Consider the following 18,909-nt stretch of genomic DNA (forward strand, 5'->3'; position numbering starts at 1 on the left):
ATTTACACAGCTGTATAGCACTATATTCTTTAAGTTATCTTTAGTTTTACACGTAATTATACATTAAATTCAATAATATTAAAATAAATTAAATCAGCTGTTTTTTTGACACCCGGTTCGTAGGGTTGCCAGCGGAAAAAACCATGTAATTACCAATTATTCGTATCTAATTCCGCAATATAAATTAAATGAGCAGTAGAGCGATCCGGAAAAAACGCAGCATATTCTATTCGATAGTCTATTCGAAAGTGCTGTCAACCTGTCAACAACAAAATGGCGGTGTATTGCGGTGTACAGATTTGCGAAAGTTTGACAGCTATCATTCCATAGGTCATTGTCAGAATAATATTATGTACTCTGTGGTCATTCTTTTCGAAACTCATTCGAAAGGTAAAAAGTGTTCGAAAGTGCTGTCAAGTTGACAATAGTCGCACTCGCATTCGATTCTATTCGTTAGCTCGAATTTTCATGATACGGGTACTGTTAATATGAGGTAGGTACAAATATTAATTCTGAGTCGAGCACTACTCCGATATCCCTTATCTCTTCAACTTGACTAACCGCGACATCGTTAATAACATATTTGTTTTGCATCTTTTTTTTCCGTGACAATTTAAATTACATTTCTTTACATTTAGTTCCATTTTATTGCACCAATGTTGATCTTTGGCTTCCATTTCAATGTTAAATATTTGGCGCTGTTTTTTCATTTGTAAATATTCCGGCAATTGGCATGTGGTACCTGGTGCTATAGAAAATCTTTTCTATAGCACTAGTTTCATTTTTTGACTGGTTAGAAGCATCTCTCTCGGCAGTTCTTACCTCCATTATTTTCTGTTCATCTTCGAGCATAGAATGGATCGTTTTGTTTTTTTTTAATTCTAAATTCCTTCAAAGAATCCATGGACTCATTGTCTATTAAGCTATCATCGTTCAGGGTATCTGTAGTGTTTCTGGAACTAGTTCCTACGTTTGTATGTTGATTAGGGTGGAGTAAAAAAACCTTCTTTCTTATTCGTTTCGGAATACCTGTAAAAAGTTGCTGTTATTGCTTACAAATATACATACAAAATTGTATTTGGCTCATTATAACATTTGCTTGTTATATTTTTTTGAATTTTTCATGGTAAATACCTTCGATCAGTAAGGGTCAACGCCTACTTTCGGCATCGGCAGGCACCAGGAAATATCATAATACATTAACTTCATGGAAATAAAGTTCTATTTCCATTAAGACGACGACGTTGCATTTTGAAGCAAGATAGTCATAATGATCTTTGAAGTTAAGTTTTTGGTCGAAGATTACACCCAAGTCCCTAGCCGTTCGCTTATGTTCAAGTGCTATGTTATCTATTTGGTATATGTGAGAAATTTTGTATTTTTTTTTTAGTAAAGGTAATTGAGTAGCATTTTGAAATATTAAGAAACATTAAATTTAAATTACACCATCGAGACAAGGTATTAAGATCTTTCTGAAGGGAGTCACAATCATTTATGCTGTTAATTGTTCTGTAAATTTTAAGATCGTCTGCATACAGTAAACATTTTGACGATAGAAGGCTAACTAAATCTTTAATAAATATAATAAATAATAACGGGCCCAGATGCGATCCCTGGGGAACGCCAGATGTCATTATGAGAGATCTAGATTTGAAACCTTTAATAGCTACGATTTGATTACGGTTGATCAGGTATGAAGTGACCCATCTTAACAGACTACCATGAATACCTAAAGATGACAATTTATGCAAAATCAACTGAATTTGTATATACTGAATCAACTTGCTGACGTTTACCAACAGCGTCGCTCAAAAAGGTCTTATACTCAAGTAAATTGGTTATTGTGGATTTATTTTCTACAAATCCATGCTGAAGAGGTGTTATTTTTTGTTTTACATGTGCATAAATCGGTGAGTAAATAATAGACTCAAAAATCTTAGCGAAACAGGACAATAGGCTTATTGGACGATAGTTGCCACACTGAGCACTGCTACCGGATTTATGAATGGGTATAATGTGAGCTATTTTCCATATATTTAGGAAGACTCCCTGGCGAAGAAATTTAGCGTACAATATGCTGAGTGGTTTAGCCAGTTTGTTAGCACATGTTTTGATGAAATAAGGAGGTATTCCGTCTGGCCCAGGGCCTTTATTAACGTCTAGTTTCAAGATTTTATTGAGAACATCATCAGGTGAAATATGAATCATAGAAAGTGTCAGGTGAGTAGTGAATTATTGGGAAGTCTATCCCACTCTGCGTTCGCTCCGCCGCCGCGCGCTTCGCGCGTCGTCGTCGCTCACTTGAGTGTGATAGCCTTCCCAATAATTCATTCCAGATTTTTGTAGATAACATAAAAAGTTGAGTTTTTAATTTTTTGTCGCACTTCTTCAATGACGATGTAAGTGGTAACACATTGTCATTTAATAAACATGAAATTCATTAAACAACCAAATTCACTACAGCTCAGTCAAATTAATGTCGATTCAAACAAAGTAACTCACCGACATGGGATACTTTTACCCAATACTATCCGTTGCATTATTTGCGGACCATCTAACTGTGGAAAAACAAACTTAGTGATAGGCTTACTTTTACATCCAGATGGATTATACTTTAGTAACGTATACCTGTACTCAAAAACAATTTTCCAACCAAAATACATATTTCTAGAAAAGGTATTGAATCTAGTATCCGGTCTTTCCTATTTTAAATATCACGACAATGAGGAAGTTTTAAGTCCTATTAACGCCGCTCAAAATTCCATCATAATTTTTGATGATGTAGCATGCGAAAATCAAAATAATATTCGAGATTATTTTGCTATGGGAAGACATAAAAATATAGACTGTTTTTATTTAAACCAAACCTACACCAAAGTCCCAAAACAATTAATTCGTGACAATGCCGATCTTTTAATTTTATTTAAGCAAGATGACGTAAACCTCCGACATGTATATGATGAACATGTTAACACTGATATGACCTGGTCAAAGTTTCGTGAAATGTGTTCGAGAGTTTGGAAAAATGAATTTAGCTACTTAGTCATAAATAAAGACTGTCAGAAAAACAAAGGTTGCTATAGAATGAAATTTGATACATTTATAAACGTCGATGTTTGAAATGAATATATAAAGCTTCTCAACAATATACTCAGCACTTTTCCATTTGCTTTTCGACTAGAAAGTTGTACTGTTTGCGAAAATGAACGATGAAAAAAATATAAAACAGCAAATAATCAAATCTGCTGAGGCTGTTAAAAAGAAAGTTCAACAAATGAAAAACAACAAATTAGATTCTGAAATAGCACTGCAATCTATTTTCAAACCAGTAACTGACCCATTAAAGCAGCTAGCCAGAAAAAACTCTAGTGCTAGAGAATATGATGGTGGTTATCAAGATAGTGAGGAAGAAGACAATACCATACCAGATATTACTCTTTCAAGGAAAAGAAAATTATCGGTACCCACTAAAGTATCAGGCGATACACTGCAAAATTCATTAAGTGATATAAATTTTGAACAATCTGTAAGTGATTCAGAGTTTGAACAAAACTCAAAGAATAACACGAGTGATTTATTTTTTGAAACTTGCGATGGTGTTTCGACTCCGACTCCTAAGGAAATATCATCATGGTCTTTGTCATCAGAAGTGTTTAAAGATATTCCATACGGAATCAGGATAGAAAATGGAAAACCAATGATCGGAACAGAGCGCGTTACTATAACCGATAATGAATTTATAGTAGCTGGACATTCATTTAATAGAACAAGAGGGCTATCTGAATTACTCTATCAAAGAAAACCTGATTTAGGAGTAGTCACTGAAGATGACAAACAAATTTACAAGTCCATGTTATTGCTCACGAATGCACATAAAAGAAAATATGATTTAAATCAACCAATTAACAGCAATAGGGGTTTTAAGTATTTAGAAATTATAAAACCATTGTTAAGTTCACCTTCAGACAAATCTAACAGCAGCACCGCGAAAGGGAAGGGATTGCCATTATTTAAAGAAGTTGGTAAAAGTGTAGATTACATTTTTTGGAATGATCCAAATGACTTAGTGAAAACATTAAAATTGTTAATAGCTTCCAGAGATGCTGGTAACACTGGATTAGATGATGAAATATTATCAGTTATGAAAGAATTAAGAACATGTGTAGACATTAAGTAAATAAATACTTGTGCAAATTAATTTAAGTTTTATTATAACTATAACCTCCACCTCAGTTACATGATGAACATCGATAAGTTTGGTCACCACGTTCATAAAAGAATGCGTGTTCTAGACTCGTTAGAATTTACACCATTAACTAAAACACTTAGTCAAAACGAAGTAGGTGATTACGATTTACAACAAAGAAGATTAAAAGGATTGAAATTGCCAATTGAGGGTGATGAAGCTGTTAGTAAAGAGTAGCTCGACCAAAGCTACAACCTTTATTGCAAAAAAGAAGACTTTCTTGCAGAACTCACAAGTATAAAAGCTGAATTAAGTCTTCTTCAGGAACAGTTGCATCGCAAGTGCTCTAAAGTAGACGTGAGTAATATGATCAAAGATCATACAGGGTGACTTTTTAGTCAGTAACGAAATTGTAATATAACATTCCTTGGTTAAAAATATAACTTACGTGTATTTTCTTTCAGTACCTTTCAGTACTAAAATTATAAGATATTGGCACACAAAGTTTTCTCCAGAAAACCAAGACTCATGGTCACCGTGCGCGAGTAGCGCGAGTAGCGGGTCTGGCCACGCCCACTTGCCCGCGAATCCTAACTAAGCGAAAGTAATTGTGTCTGTCTGTCTGTTACTCTTTCACGCCCAAAACTACTGAACGGATTTGAATGAAATTTGGTATACAGATGGTCTCGTCCTTGAAAAAGAACATAGGCTACTTTTTATCGCGGAATTCCCACACGAAAACTATTTAAGGCGAAGCCAAGCTCGCGGGAACAGCTAGTTTCAAATAAATTCATAAGTTGCTCAATGATTTTCTCCATACTTTCAAGGGGTTAGAGTTAGAACCGTCAAATTGCAATAAAAAATCCAAATCCAAGGGGACCTTACCGCAACACCGTAATTAGCACACACTTCCTCAATCACTGTATGATGAAGTATCAAATTGTTCGAAGTGGAGTCCCTTCTACACATCTACACAAAGTGTGGCACGTCACAACACTTTCAACTCATTGTATTTTAATTTATTTAACACCACAATGTAATTTTTCACTTCCTCGAAAGCGACAATTATCTTATTTCTGAGGTCTGCGAGATTTTGGGACTCTTCGACATACCTACTCCTACTCTTGGTTAGAATACATTTAGCACACACACACAAACACAACACAAGTCGGCCCGGGGCCGGGGTGCGCGCGCGTCGAAAGAAAAAGGGTTTTTGAGTAAACAGAGACACGTGTGACGCGGCGGTGCGCAGGCGACTGACGTCAGATCGATGACGCATTACCCATTAGCGGCGGCATCCTTTGCAAAATTTTATTTGAGTTTATTGGTTTATGGCGGCAATAAGGTCTAATTTCGGCTTTGTTTGTTTCGTGAGAAACCTATCGCTTTTAACATTTATTGCTCAGTGACTCAGTGACCATATTTTACCAATATTTCGGGATACAAAAAAAATAAATCATGAAAAATTTACCTACTAATTTTTTCATTGAAATCGACTCTATTGTACATACCTAACTCATGGAAAAAATTTCGTTAGTGACTAAAAAGTCACCCTGTATAGTAGATTTGAGAGATCATCTCACCATCCAACATGAGTAAAAAAGGTGTGGTTAATGAAATTCATAAAGCTGCCAGACGAAATTTCCCACGTCGGTCAGTTATCCTAAAAGGAATAGATGATTTATGGCAAGCAGATTTGATTGATGTAAAAAAATACTACAAATACAACAATGGTTTTAAATTCATATTGGTTGTTATTGACGCCTTTTCTATATACATGGGTAGTAGCATTGAAGAGTAAAACAAAGCGTGAGGTGGTTTTAGCTTTTGATAGAGTTTTAAAGGAAGGACGAACTCCTGCAAATTTGCAAACTGATATGGGTTTGGAGTTTTACAATGACATATTTCGACAGCTTATGCAAAAGAGAGGAATTAATCATTATTCCACATACTCTCCAAAAAAAGCATCAATAGTGGAAAGAGTTATAAGAACTTTAAAAGGCAAGATGTTTAAACATTTCAGTTTTGTTGGAAAATATAAATGGATAGGAAGTCCAATAAATGATATAGTATATAATTATAATCATACTATTCATACCACTACAAGGTATAAACCATCTGAGATAAATAAGTTGAATGAATCAATCATAGCTAAGAATATAAAAAATCGTCATAAGGCTATATCATTAAAAAAAAATAAGTATCATATAGGTGACGTTGTCCGTATAAGCAAGTATAAAGGAGAGTTTCAAAAAGGCTATACACCGAACTGGTCCACCGAATTGTTTACGGTTATGAAAGTAATAAAATCTCAACCTACTACATATTACGTACGAGTGTTGAAGCACAACACTACGTGTGCGCCCCATCACTAGACGAGTGACGGCGCCCCTCCGCGCCCCGCACCCTCGCAGACGCAGACGCAGACTACGCGCCGCCATTCTGAGACTGCAAGCCATTCGATCAACATAACATAACAAATATTTCTTTGATTTGAAACTTTGATAAAGTCAATATATTTCTTGTAAAACGGATCTCCAACCTAGTTCTCATTGAGTAGATACCTGCGCCAACAAGTTTTCGAGCCGGATACGGGCTTTTTGGAAGATCTGAAGACCAGGCGAGACGAAAATCGGAATCCCGAGGCACGTATCGGCGAGGTCGTTCAAGGGCAAGGTAGAAGATCCACGCGGCACCAATCTGCTATTCGCCGCGATCTCCACGAAAATAATCAAGATACAACATTCTATGGCCAGTCTCGAATCTCAATAATCACAAGAAAAACCAGAAACCACGACCAGAATCGAAAAACCAGGAAAAGAGGTTACAGTGTGGTATTGCTGTGAGTTCGTTCCAATTTCAATTATCCCCTGTGTGCACAATTCAATTAACTATCTTTTTTCCTAGTAAAAATCAGGTAACAATAATAATTATCCCGTTTTAATCATCAATTCATTTTGTTAAAATTACCATTTTGGGTGTCATAACCTAATTATCTCCCATTTCTCCCGTCACCTGTCTATTTTTACACAATCGAAAGCGCATATTATTCATAAATAATCGAATCTATTCCCAATTTTAAACTACGTGTTTGCGTACCCACGTCATTAAATTATTGAAATCCATTTGCATCTGCCAATCCATTCAAGTTTATTCAGTTCAAAGACCATATTTGTTTCAATGAACAGCTGTTTTCCCCAACACAGTGTATATTTTTAACAAATTGCATATTTTTTCTCGTTTTTTAACATATTGTTTTTATCTCATACATTCCAGTGAATCCGTCAGCATCGCTGTCGCGCGGGTGGTGCGTGCGCCGAACCGCCTCTAACCGGTTACGCAAACTGAGGTGGCTTCGATGTTTGCATTGCTTGCGTGAGCTCTTCTGCTGACCCATAGTAGCTGCCTGTTAAAATTTAAGTATCGCTTCATACACTTCGAGCTTGTTTCACTATTTTCACAAATTTTACTTTATAAACAAAGTGTAAAACAGCTATAAACATTGATCGAATGGATTGCAGTCTCAGAATCATCTGAGAGACTTGGGCACCAGTTATCTTAGCTTAACTTCATTTCTTAGCCCACTCCATTAAGTCGCAACTCATTAAACATGGATATTAAATCATTAAAAAGGTCAAGAGCATCATTTAAATCAAAGCTTACAATATTTAAAACTTATTTAGAAACGCTTTTGCCTTGTAAAGAGCTAAATAACTTGCAAATTCGAGAATTAACTATTAGAGCTAGTAAAATACAAGAAATGTACAATGAATATGATTCAACTCAAACTGAAATAGAAAATTTATCTGAAATTCCAGGTGACGAACATTTAGAACGGGAGAGCTTCGAAACCAGCTACTTCAGCACAGTAAGCTGCCGCGCAGGAGGCGCTCGATAAGCACACGGCGGCTTCTGCGGCGCGGGACAATCAGTCGGTAACGGGTTCTAGTGCATTCTCAGGTGGGCCAAAACTTAAATTACCTACAATTAATTTACCGACATTTTCTGGTCGCTATCAGGACTGGTTAGAATACCATGACACATACAAGTCACTAATACACACAAACACTTCAATACCAAAAATCCATAAATTTCACTATTTGCGGAACACTTTAAAGGAAAGTGCTTCTATAATCATAAAATCATTAGAGTTTTCAGCAGAAAACTATGATGTTGCATGGGATTTGCTGTGTGATCGATACAATAATGATAGAATTCTAGTAAACAATCACATACAAGCTTTGTTTAACATACAACCAGTTGTTCAAGAATCCTCAAAGGCGTTACGTAACACAATAGATAGCATTAATAAAAATCTAAGAGCCTTGAAAACACTTAATTTACCTACAGAACACTGGGACATTCTCATCATCCACATGGTGACTAGTAAGCTGGATTCACACACAATGCGTGACTGGGAAACAGAACGCAATCATATAAAGTCTATACCTACTTTAGAAGAATTCAACTCATTTCTCAAAAACCGCGCAGACTTACTAGAGACCATGGAGGAAGCACAATCACAAAAACACACACGCAGACACAGCGACATCTCTCACAATCGTCCAAAAACCATAAATTACAACGTGTAATAGTACAAATTAAACGTTTTAAACATAACTGTTTCAATCGTAATAACAAAATAGTAGGTCTAATTACAGCATCAGAACTTGAAGACGCTATGCAGGTTTTATGTAAAATAGTGCAGAGTGATATGTTTTGTAAACAAAAATCCATTTTAATTAACAAAAAACCATTGCCGTCTAAAGATAAACTTTTAAGTCTTAATCCCTTTGTTGATGATGCAGGTATAATCAGAGTTGGAGGGAGACTGTCGAACACGAACTACGCCTACGACACAAAACACCCCATCTTACTACATGCATCACATCACATCACTAAACTTTTAGCCCAACACTATCACAAAATACTTTTACATCCAGGGCCACAACTATTATTGGCAACATTACGCCATAAGTTTTGGATTATCAATGGGCGTAATTTAACTAGAAAAGTAACTCATACTTGCATAACTTGTCTTAGATTTTCAGGTAAAACTTACCATCCCATCATGGGTAACCTCCCAAAGCAGAGGCTACAAGCTGACTATCCATTCGCAAACACAGCAGTCGATTATGCGGGACCAATCCTGATAGCGAACAAAAAGGGTCGTGGCAGTCAGCTGAAAAAAGCATACATAGCCATTTTTGTATGTATGGCAGTACGAGCTGTGCACATAGAGCTCGTCACCGACTTAACTTCCCAGGGCTACATGGCCATGCTTAATCGTCTAATTTGCCGCAGGGGCAAGCCAGCCTCCATAACATCCGATAATGCTAAATGTTTTATTGGCACCTTTAATGAATTACCTAAATTTTTGAAACAAAATTCCAATAACATAATTAATGAAGCAGCTAAGATTCAAATTGAATTCAAATTCTCTCCACCATACAGTCCGCACTTCAATGGGTTAGCAGAAGCGTCAGTGAAGTCAGTCAAACATCACCTAAAACGAGTTTTATCAATGACTCACCTAGATTATGAAGAAATGTACACTGTCTTGGTTCAAATAGAGGCAATTCTTAATTCCAGACCCATAACCCCTATTTCATCTGATCCATCTGATCTAGTAGCTCTCACTCCTGCACATTTTCTGATTGGACGAACGCTCACAATGCTACCTGCACCTCAGGTCGACAACGCTCCAATCAACACACTCTCTCGATACAAACGAGTCCAAGCATTGAAAGCACACTTCTGGAATCGCTATTATAAGGAGTATATTTCAGCATTACAGATTCGCAGCAAGTGGCACACCAATCGAGGTCAACTACAGCTTGGGCAGATGGTCCTCATCAAAGATGACCGGCTCCCACCCAACAGATGGCTGCTCGGTCGCATCACAGCCGTCTACCCTGGCACCGACGGCATCAACCGCGTGGCAGACGTCCTCTCCACTTCGGGGACCTTGAGACGGGCTTACAACCGGCTCTGCCCTCTACCCATGACGTTGGACCAGGATACTCCAGCTCCAAGGGGCCCAGCTTGTTGAAGCACAACACTACGTGTGCGCCCCATCACTAGACGAGTGACGGCGCCCCCCCGCGCCCCGCACCCTCGCAGGCGCAGACGCAGACTACGCGCGGCCATTCTGAGACTGCAAGCCATTCGATCAACATAACCAATAATTCTTTGATTTTGAAAAGCTGATAAAGTCAATATATTTCTTGTAAAACGGATCTCCAACCTAGTTCTCATTGAGTAGATACCTGCGCCACCAACGAGATCAACATGGAATTCCGATAAAAGGTTGTTTTTATGAATACGAACTTCAAAAAACTAAGTATCCTAATATTTATTTAGTTGAAAAGGTAATTAAAACGTCTGGAAATAAGGTTTGTGTTAAATGGCTTGGTCTAAGCTCAAAAGAAAACAGTTGGATCGATAAAAGCAATGTTATTAAAGATTGAAGTACATATATTATACTGTTTTGTTCCATTTATTTTCATTAGTCACCCAGTAATGAAAGGGAAAGGACTCATTGATAAATAATTTGCCAGTAGAGTTACACTTACCAGGCTATCAATACTGTGGTCCAGGTACACGCTTACAAGAACGTTTAAGAAGAGGCGATAAAGGCATTAATCGTTTGGACAACGCATGCATGCAACACGATATAGCTTACGCAAACTATTCTAATTTACAAGATCGACATAAAGCAGATTTGGAGTTAAAAAATATGGCAAAACAAAGATTGAAATCAAAAGACGTTAGTACAGGAGAAAAAGTCGCATCTTGGTTGATAAATAAAATTATGAAAGCTAAACTTAGAACTGGCGCTGGGGTTCAATCATTTAAATCATCTGTTAACAAATTAAAATCAGTGCTTAGGAAAATAAAACCAAAAAATAACAAACATGCCATAGAGAGCATATTTGGCTGCAAAAAAAATATTTCACAAAAATAACCGTGTGAAATTACCTAGAATTATTCCCATTCCTAAAACAGGAGGAATACTTCCTTTAATTCCAATTTTTGCGGGACTATCGGCATTGGGATCATTAGCCGGTGGTGTAGGCGGCATAGCTAAAGCTGTAAATGATTATAAGTCAGCGCAAAAAAAATCTGGCGGAATCTGAACGTCACAATAAGACGATGGAATCAATCGCATTGGGGAAAGGTTTATACATAAAACCCTACAAAAAGGGTAAAGGACTATGTGTAAAATCGTCAAAAAACTAGTTTCGCGGCTACCCAGACGTGCTCTAAGTAATATTGATATATTAAGTCACACTCGCGATATACCTTATTTCCGTGGAGTTTATATGAGAGATACTCTGCCAAGTAAGCCTAAGAAAATTGAGTGTGCTATTGTAAATTTAGATCTTTCAGTCAATGATGGAACTCACTGGGTAGCCTATGTCAAAGTTAATAATTATACGAACTATTTTGATAGTTATGGTTTAAAACCGCCTAAAGAAATATTAACCTATTTAACAAAAAAAAATAATGTAGTCTACAATTATCAAAATTGTCAAGGAAGTAATCTTTATAATTGTGGTCACTTATGCATTAAATTTCTGAAAAAAATCTGGAAACCGTTTATAACAAGCGATTGATTATATTATTTCTCATTATCACAATGTCGTTCACACTATCAATTACTGGTTGTAAATCCGCTTTGTCTACAAATTATTCGCCGGCTTTGCAACTTGGTGGTGAATATGAATACGGACTAGTATTTTTTTCAACATTCAATTCGATACCTAACGTAGGTAAAAACAACAATAAATTTTATTATGGTGATAATGAAATGGTAGAAATCCCTGAAGGATCTTACGAACTGCTAGATATTTACGATTTCTTAAAATCACATTTAACTGATTGCACATTTAAGTTAATGTGCAACAATAATACTTTAAGTACAAATATATTTTGTTCGAAAGACATTCATTTTGAAAAAGCTGGATCAATTGCGAGGACATTGGGTTTTAGAAATGAAATACTTAAAGCCAATATATTACATGACTCCGTCTTTCCAGTAAGCATTCTTTCTACAACCATCGTTCGCATCGAATGTGACATTGTGAGCGGATCGTATATTAACGGAAAACCCAGTCACATTATATACGAATTTGCTCCTAGTGTACCGCCAGGATACCGAATAATAGAAATTCCAAAAAATTTAATATATTTTCCGGTAAATCAAGACACTGTTAGTGAAATTAACATAAGAATTTTAGACGCAAAAAACAACTTGATTAACTTACGACAAGAAGAATTACAACTCTATTTGCATTTAAGAAAAAATGATCGATTTCATCAATAAAAGGTTTGAACCGCTATATAACATACGCAGTACATTACGCGCAGACCATCAGCCACCACCTATAAAAAGGAAAAAGCTTACAAAGGAAAACAAACAATTTCTGAAATCCATCAAACTCTTAAAATGAATATTTTAAATATAACAGATCCGATCACCCATGACAACAGTATTGAAAGCTATGAAGTTCATTCGTATAAACCATACATAAACAGTTTTAACCTTAATGATGAGATTCGCATTCCTATTAATCAACAAGACCTGTACGTTTTGCCGACAGCGAGTACACTATACATAGGAGGGTCTATCACAGTGTCTCGTCCTGTTGGTGATAAAAGAGAGAAAGTAAGCAGTGTTGAACTTATTAACAATGCTATACTGTTTCTTTTTCAAGATATTCGATATGAACTCAACGGTGTTGAGATAGACAGAATAAAAAACGCAGGAATAACAACTACTATAAAATCTTTGTTGTCAATGAATGAAAATGAATCTAAAATGTCACGGTTGTGGGGGTGGGAAATTGAGGGCTCTAAAATTACTTCAGGATCTTTTTCCGTGTCTATACCATTAAATAAAATTTTTGGCTTCGCTGAGGATTACAAAAAAATTATTATGAATTGTAAGCATGAGTTGGTACTTCTGCGTAGTAACACGAACCTTAACGCAATAAAATTAAGTACTAATGAAGTATTAGACGATATAACCATAAATAAATTAGTGTGGAGAATGCCACATATAAAAGTATCAGATCGCGAGAGGATTCACTTATTGAGATATTTAGAGAAAGACAAAGCTATTAATATAGCATTTAGAAATTGGGATCTTTATGAATATCCTCTATTACCAAGAAGTACCAAACATACGTGGTCAATAAAAACTACATCTCAAATGGAAAAACCGCGGTTCGTTATTATAGGCTTACAAACAAATCGAAAAAGCAATGCTAAGTCGGATATGTCCCAATTCGATCATTGTCATTTACGCGATGTTAAAGTGTTCTTAAATTCTACCTATTTTCCATATGAAAATCTTGATATAAAATTTGGAGAAGACCTATATCTATTAATATACGAGCAGTACGTGAAATTTCAACAGTCATATTTTGGACATCAGTTAGGGCCGTTGTTAAGTTTAAAACAGTTTAAAGAAAAGGCACCCTTGTTCGTGGTTGACTGTTGTCGTCAAAACGAAACATTAAAAACCGGACCGGTGGATGTACGTGTTGAGATAGAGAGTGATGTAGAAATACCCGATCAAACAACAGCTTATTGTCTTATTTTAAATGATTGTATAATCGAGTATAAACCACTGTCTAATATTGTAAAAAAACTAATATGAGTACTGATTTATTATTATTGGATTTGCAAGGATTTCGTGACTATAAAAATAGATTTATTATCAAAGAATTAGCATATGCTACAAAAGAATATACTCAGGTCTATTTAGTAAAGCCTCCTTATCCATTTTCAAAATTAACTAATGATGAAAAGAAACAAGTAAAATGGTTGGAGAGAAATAGGGGAATTTACTGGCGACAAGGGTATATAGATTATAATGAATTTAGGAGGTTAATAAAACCAGTTTTAGACAAAGCAAATGTATTTGTTAAAGGTTCTGAGAAATGTAAGTGGTTAAGAGAGTTGTCACCTGATTGTAAAGTTCTAGATATCGGAGAAAGGGGGTGCCCTAACTTAAAATCATTATTTGATAGTTATCAAGGTAATGACAAAATTTGTTGTTTTAACCATCAAAAATATTGTGCTTTAAAAACAGTTATTTGTTTAAGGAAATGGTATTATAATGATTATTAATATTATGTTTAAAGAAAATAAAATCCAGATTTTTATTAAAGTTTTTTATTCATTTTAATATACCTACATCTATACAAAAATATAGTTTACATACTAAACTAAACCTAAAATTACTTAAGAGCTACACATAGTCTTTGTTATTTTTTTCACGAGGTTTTCCGTCATGTCTATTATTTCATCTACCGGATGCGTCACAACGTACTGTGCTTTTAGCACCACGCACTCACTGTCACTAGTGCTGCTGTTCAGATCCACAACCTCAATTCTCACGAGCCGATGTCCTGGTCGCGGTGATTTGCTCATCACGTAAGAGGTTGTGGAGTCATCCTCCGCCCGCCGTTTTCTGGACTGTCTGGTCGCAACATTTTTCTTTTTAGTGATGGTTCTCTCTGGGCTTGGTGGCCGCACCTCTTCAACATCGCTGTCGAACCAGACTTGTCCGCACTGCAGCTGGTCGAATGAATGCGGCGTACCTAACCCGTATGGACTAGATTCATTCAGGATCTGGAAAGAAAGAAAAATATTAAATAATTGTCCACCGTAACTCTCGAGCACTCTACATTCAAATATGCGAGAAGAAATAAATAACTTACCGATTGTGACATTTTGTAGAGTTTTGTTTGAGAATGGTCCGAGTCTTAACAGTGAGGTGCTCGTGCGCACGCTGGTGGTAGAATGAAAGAAACATAATCAATATGCAACATCGATAATTTGAAAACATCATATTATTATTTTATAACATGCTATCTTTTTCACACTTACACAAACGTTTGCGTTGCACTTTACGCAGTAGCCACGTGTTGTGAAAACATAATGAATATGCAACATCAACAATTTGAAAAACACCATGTTTTATAACATACTATCTTTTTCACACTTACAAAAATGTTTGCGTTGCAGTTTTCCAGTAGAATACCTTCGATTTTATTACAAAGAGTGCCGGCAGTATAGACAAGTATAGACTCGTTTTTGCTGACGCAGACACGGGGCGTGTGAGCTACATTAGTGAGCTACACGTGTTTGGTTGTTTTCCATCAAACTATTTGATAGTGAATAATATACCTACCTATGTATAGCATTTTTATGAATTTAAAATAGGTCTAAAAAAAAAAACCAAATAAATATTCTGCTTTTATTTTATTATTAAAAAATATTTTAATTGATTACATTCTTATATCTACTTACACTCATATAATCTTAATTACATTTAGGGTACTTAACTATACTATATTAAAACTATGTATTTATATTTAATATCAAAGTAATCAACAGATCACAAAATATGTTTACTACCCCAGGCTATTGTACTAATTTTATCGCTACGTATCAATCTTTTGTCATCGTTGTGAGATAGAGCTACTATATTAATGCTTTTCGTAATTAATTCATGGCGGATCGATCTAAACAAAATATTTTTCTTGCGGATGACATTATTTTTATGAAGGACGGATTTATAGTCTGAATCAGTCAGATCTCGAACTATACATGCTTTGACACCTTTAGCCTTTTTTATAACCATATCTTGAGTTTTTACACAGTACAGTTTGGATCTTAGACCCACGAACTCTGTTATTATCCTCCCACCCATTTCATCCTTAAACAGACCTGGTACTTTTTTGTTAATGCAAGGTAGGTCGTATTCGTTCTGAATGCTGTAATTACTCGTGTCAAAATATTTTAGGAAATGAGTTTTCAAATCGTGGTAAAAATCATCTGATTTTATGGAATAAATAAAACTATCAGTGTCCGTGTAGCACATTTTAACACTATCTTGATAATATGGTTTTACAATATCGTAATGAAAGTGGTACATGTGCGCTTTAGATAGCTCAAGAACTGAGAATCCAATATATATCGGTTTATCCATAACGATTCGTTTAGGTTTCATCTGAACAGCTACTAAGTTCTCACTAAAAACAGAGATACTGTGGAAATTTGGGCTTGCAATTAGTTTATCAACACTCAATGACTTTTTGGTTTTGTTGGTCGTATCACTCCATTGCTTCACCAAGTGAACTTTAACCCTGGATTCGATGTTTTCTAATGTTTTTCCGAACACTGAATTATTTAAAAGTTTAAAGAAATCCTGTTCAAACACTGATTTAGCTTCTTGACGAAGTTTTGTGTTAAGGTCGATATATGTTTTAAGATAAGATCTTTGTTTAAACGTAATCACGCGATGAATTTTTTGCAAAATTAAGCCATGCTGTAAGCATGTTTTTAAATGCCTATAGTGAATAACGTAATTGTATTTATCATACAGATTTGGAATTAACTTTTTATTTCTTCCTCCGGGTGGGGTGCATTTTTCAGGACAAAATGGTAAATCATCGTGTTCACTATGTAAGTTCCGCGGATACACCAAATCTACTTCAAGTATATAACCATGATCCGCCTCGTCCTCTACTGATAAAATATCAAGTTGGTCAATTTCATATTGCTTGAGGAATCTAAAATTAGACTCAGGGAGATGTTGACACATACTATAACCATATAAATTATTGCAATCTAAATAGACTATGTATGAATCTTCTTTTGAGGGATCATAATCAGTCATAGATTTGTTGTTTGCTTTTGCATGACGATGGGAGCACATAACTACTCCTCCTCTAATTCCACTTTGAATCATACGGATCATGGATAAATCATTTAAAAGTTCTAGTTTAACGCCTGTCTTTAACAACATAGCATCAAATGACAAACTTGGGGCAGTGATATAAAATGCTGGGTCTAGCTGGTAATGGCGTTTGCATGTCTTACGAAAACTTTCAAAAATGTCCGTTAAAATTAATACATCACTTTTGAGATACAAATCAGTATATTCACCTAAGTTATGAATTTCGAACTGACTCCAAACTGACTGGGCATGTTGATAATCTTCAGTTGAAATGTGTTCATTCGTCATAGTATTGAAAAACTTGGACTGGGAAGGTAGACTGTCTTCTAAATAAGTCTCCCAATTACTCATGTAATTATAAGGGTAGACTCCCTTACGCGTCAAAAGACTAAAGTGATTATCTTCTGGAAAATGCTTGCGTAGGCAATGAAAGTCTTCTTTTTTTAATGTTTTAGCTAATTTCTCTAAGCTGGTTCCCAAAAACTTGATTGAATCGGTAAATCGCAACTGAATGTGATCTCCATCACCGATGTGTAAAAATTTTGTGAAGGAAATATAATTTTCCTTTGTTTTTGGAATTAATTTTATCATTCCAGGAAGTTCACCAAGTTCCTTGATGAAAAGATGACAATCATATCCTGATAAGTTATGAAAAAATATTGGTATGAAATTAGGTGATTTATATTGCAAATTACAATGAGCATGAGCCGCGCCGCGGTAGCGTGAGGAGATGTGACAGTGATCTCTAACTTTATCATTCCATAGAAAATGGTTACAAATATGACAGCGCTTTGCTTTTTGGAAATTCAGATCGTCTGACTCCGTGAAAATCATTGGTTTGTTGGTATTTAACGAATCATGAATTTTTTTACAATCAGTTTGTAGCGATTGAATAAACTTTGAAACACAGTCCCTACCTCTGTAAGAAACGTAGCGATTTTGGGTTTCATCAACTGAACAAATTATATTATATCCAAAAGCAATCGGTATATGATGGTGCAGGTCAGTTGTATTAGCAATATTAGGGTTGGGTTCGCAACCATGCACTGGTTGTAACATTGTCTCAAAGTCTGCATAGATTACATAGGGTACATCTTGTTTCTTGTCATAATTTTTTAAATTGGAGAAAAGAACCTTTTTCGGGTAAAAAATTGGCTGTCTCTCCACAAACATGATTGGTTAAGTCTTCTTGTAATTTGAAAAATGACAAACATGTATCACAAAAGAATAAATTTCCATGATGCTTAGTGATTTGACTTCTCACAAGGCGGGGTAGATTTTTAATCAAACAGTAATGTGATTTATCCTCGTTTTCAACGAGCAATAAATTAATATGCCTAGCTTTTTTGTTCATTGATTCTGATCTGTATAATGGTCCTTCAATAAACTTACCATCGCTCAAACCATATACGTTGACAGTAATATTTGGATTATTTTTTTCAAATATGGTGATATCTGCGAAACTTACAGGAAAATTCATGTTTTCAGTGTTGAATAAATCCTGAAAATTAGGGTAGGGAGACACCCGTTCGGGGTGGATCTTTGTTGGGTGTAAGGCTGCTGTAACACACCAGAGGAAGCAGTATTCATCATTGTTTTGAATATTTAAACACGCTTTCTTGTTCTTTATAAATCGAGGTAAAGCTGTGTACTTGGACCCGCTGAGTGGTTGATATTTATTGATGTTAATCTCAAAATGTGAGTTATTCAAAAAGGTCCAGCCCGAGTCCCTTTCCTGAAACTCTTCCATTTTTTTCATCAGTTCGGATTCTATTTCAGAGAAAATTTTATTAAAATCATAATTAAAATGGAGAGAAATATTTTTGGTTGAAAAGGATTTTATCTCCTGATTATCATTGCTCATCATCAAGAATGTTGAAAAAAGTTCAAAGTTTACTTTGATACTAGTATGTTTTTGTAGTGATTGATCTAAAAGTGATTTTAGTTTATTCCTTATATTGATGAA

At 35.5% G+C, this 18,909-nt stretch overlaps 1 protein-coding gene and 1 pseudogene across 1 annotated transcript in view; both read left to right on the forward strand.

Moving 5' to 3' along the window:
* Positions 1–436: 436 nt before the first annotated feature.
* Positions 437–18,909, forward strand: part of LOC105383557 (sodium/hydrogen exchanger 10) — a 76,155-nt gene continuing 57,682 nt past the window's right edge. Inside the window, exon 1 of the mRNA XM_048628131.1 lies at positions 437–2,220. The gene's annotated coding sequence lies outside the window, so the exon portion shown is untranslated. The remainder of the gene's footprint in view (positions 2,221–18,909) is intronic.
* LOC125490078 lies at positions 7,365–10,377 on the forward strand (annotated as a pseudogene).

Source organism: Plutella xylostella, chromosome 20, assembly GCF_932276165.1.
Source record: "Plutella xylostella chromosome 20, ilPluXylo3.1, whole genome shotgun sequence".
NCBI classification, from domain to species: Eukaryota; Metazoa; Arthropoda; class Insecta; order Lepidoptera; family Plutellidae; genus Plutella; species Plutella xylostella.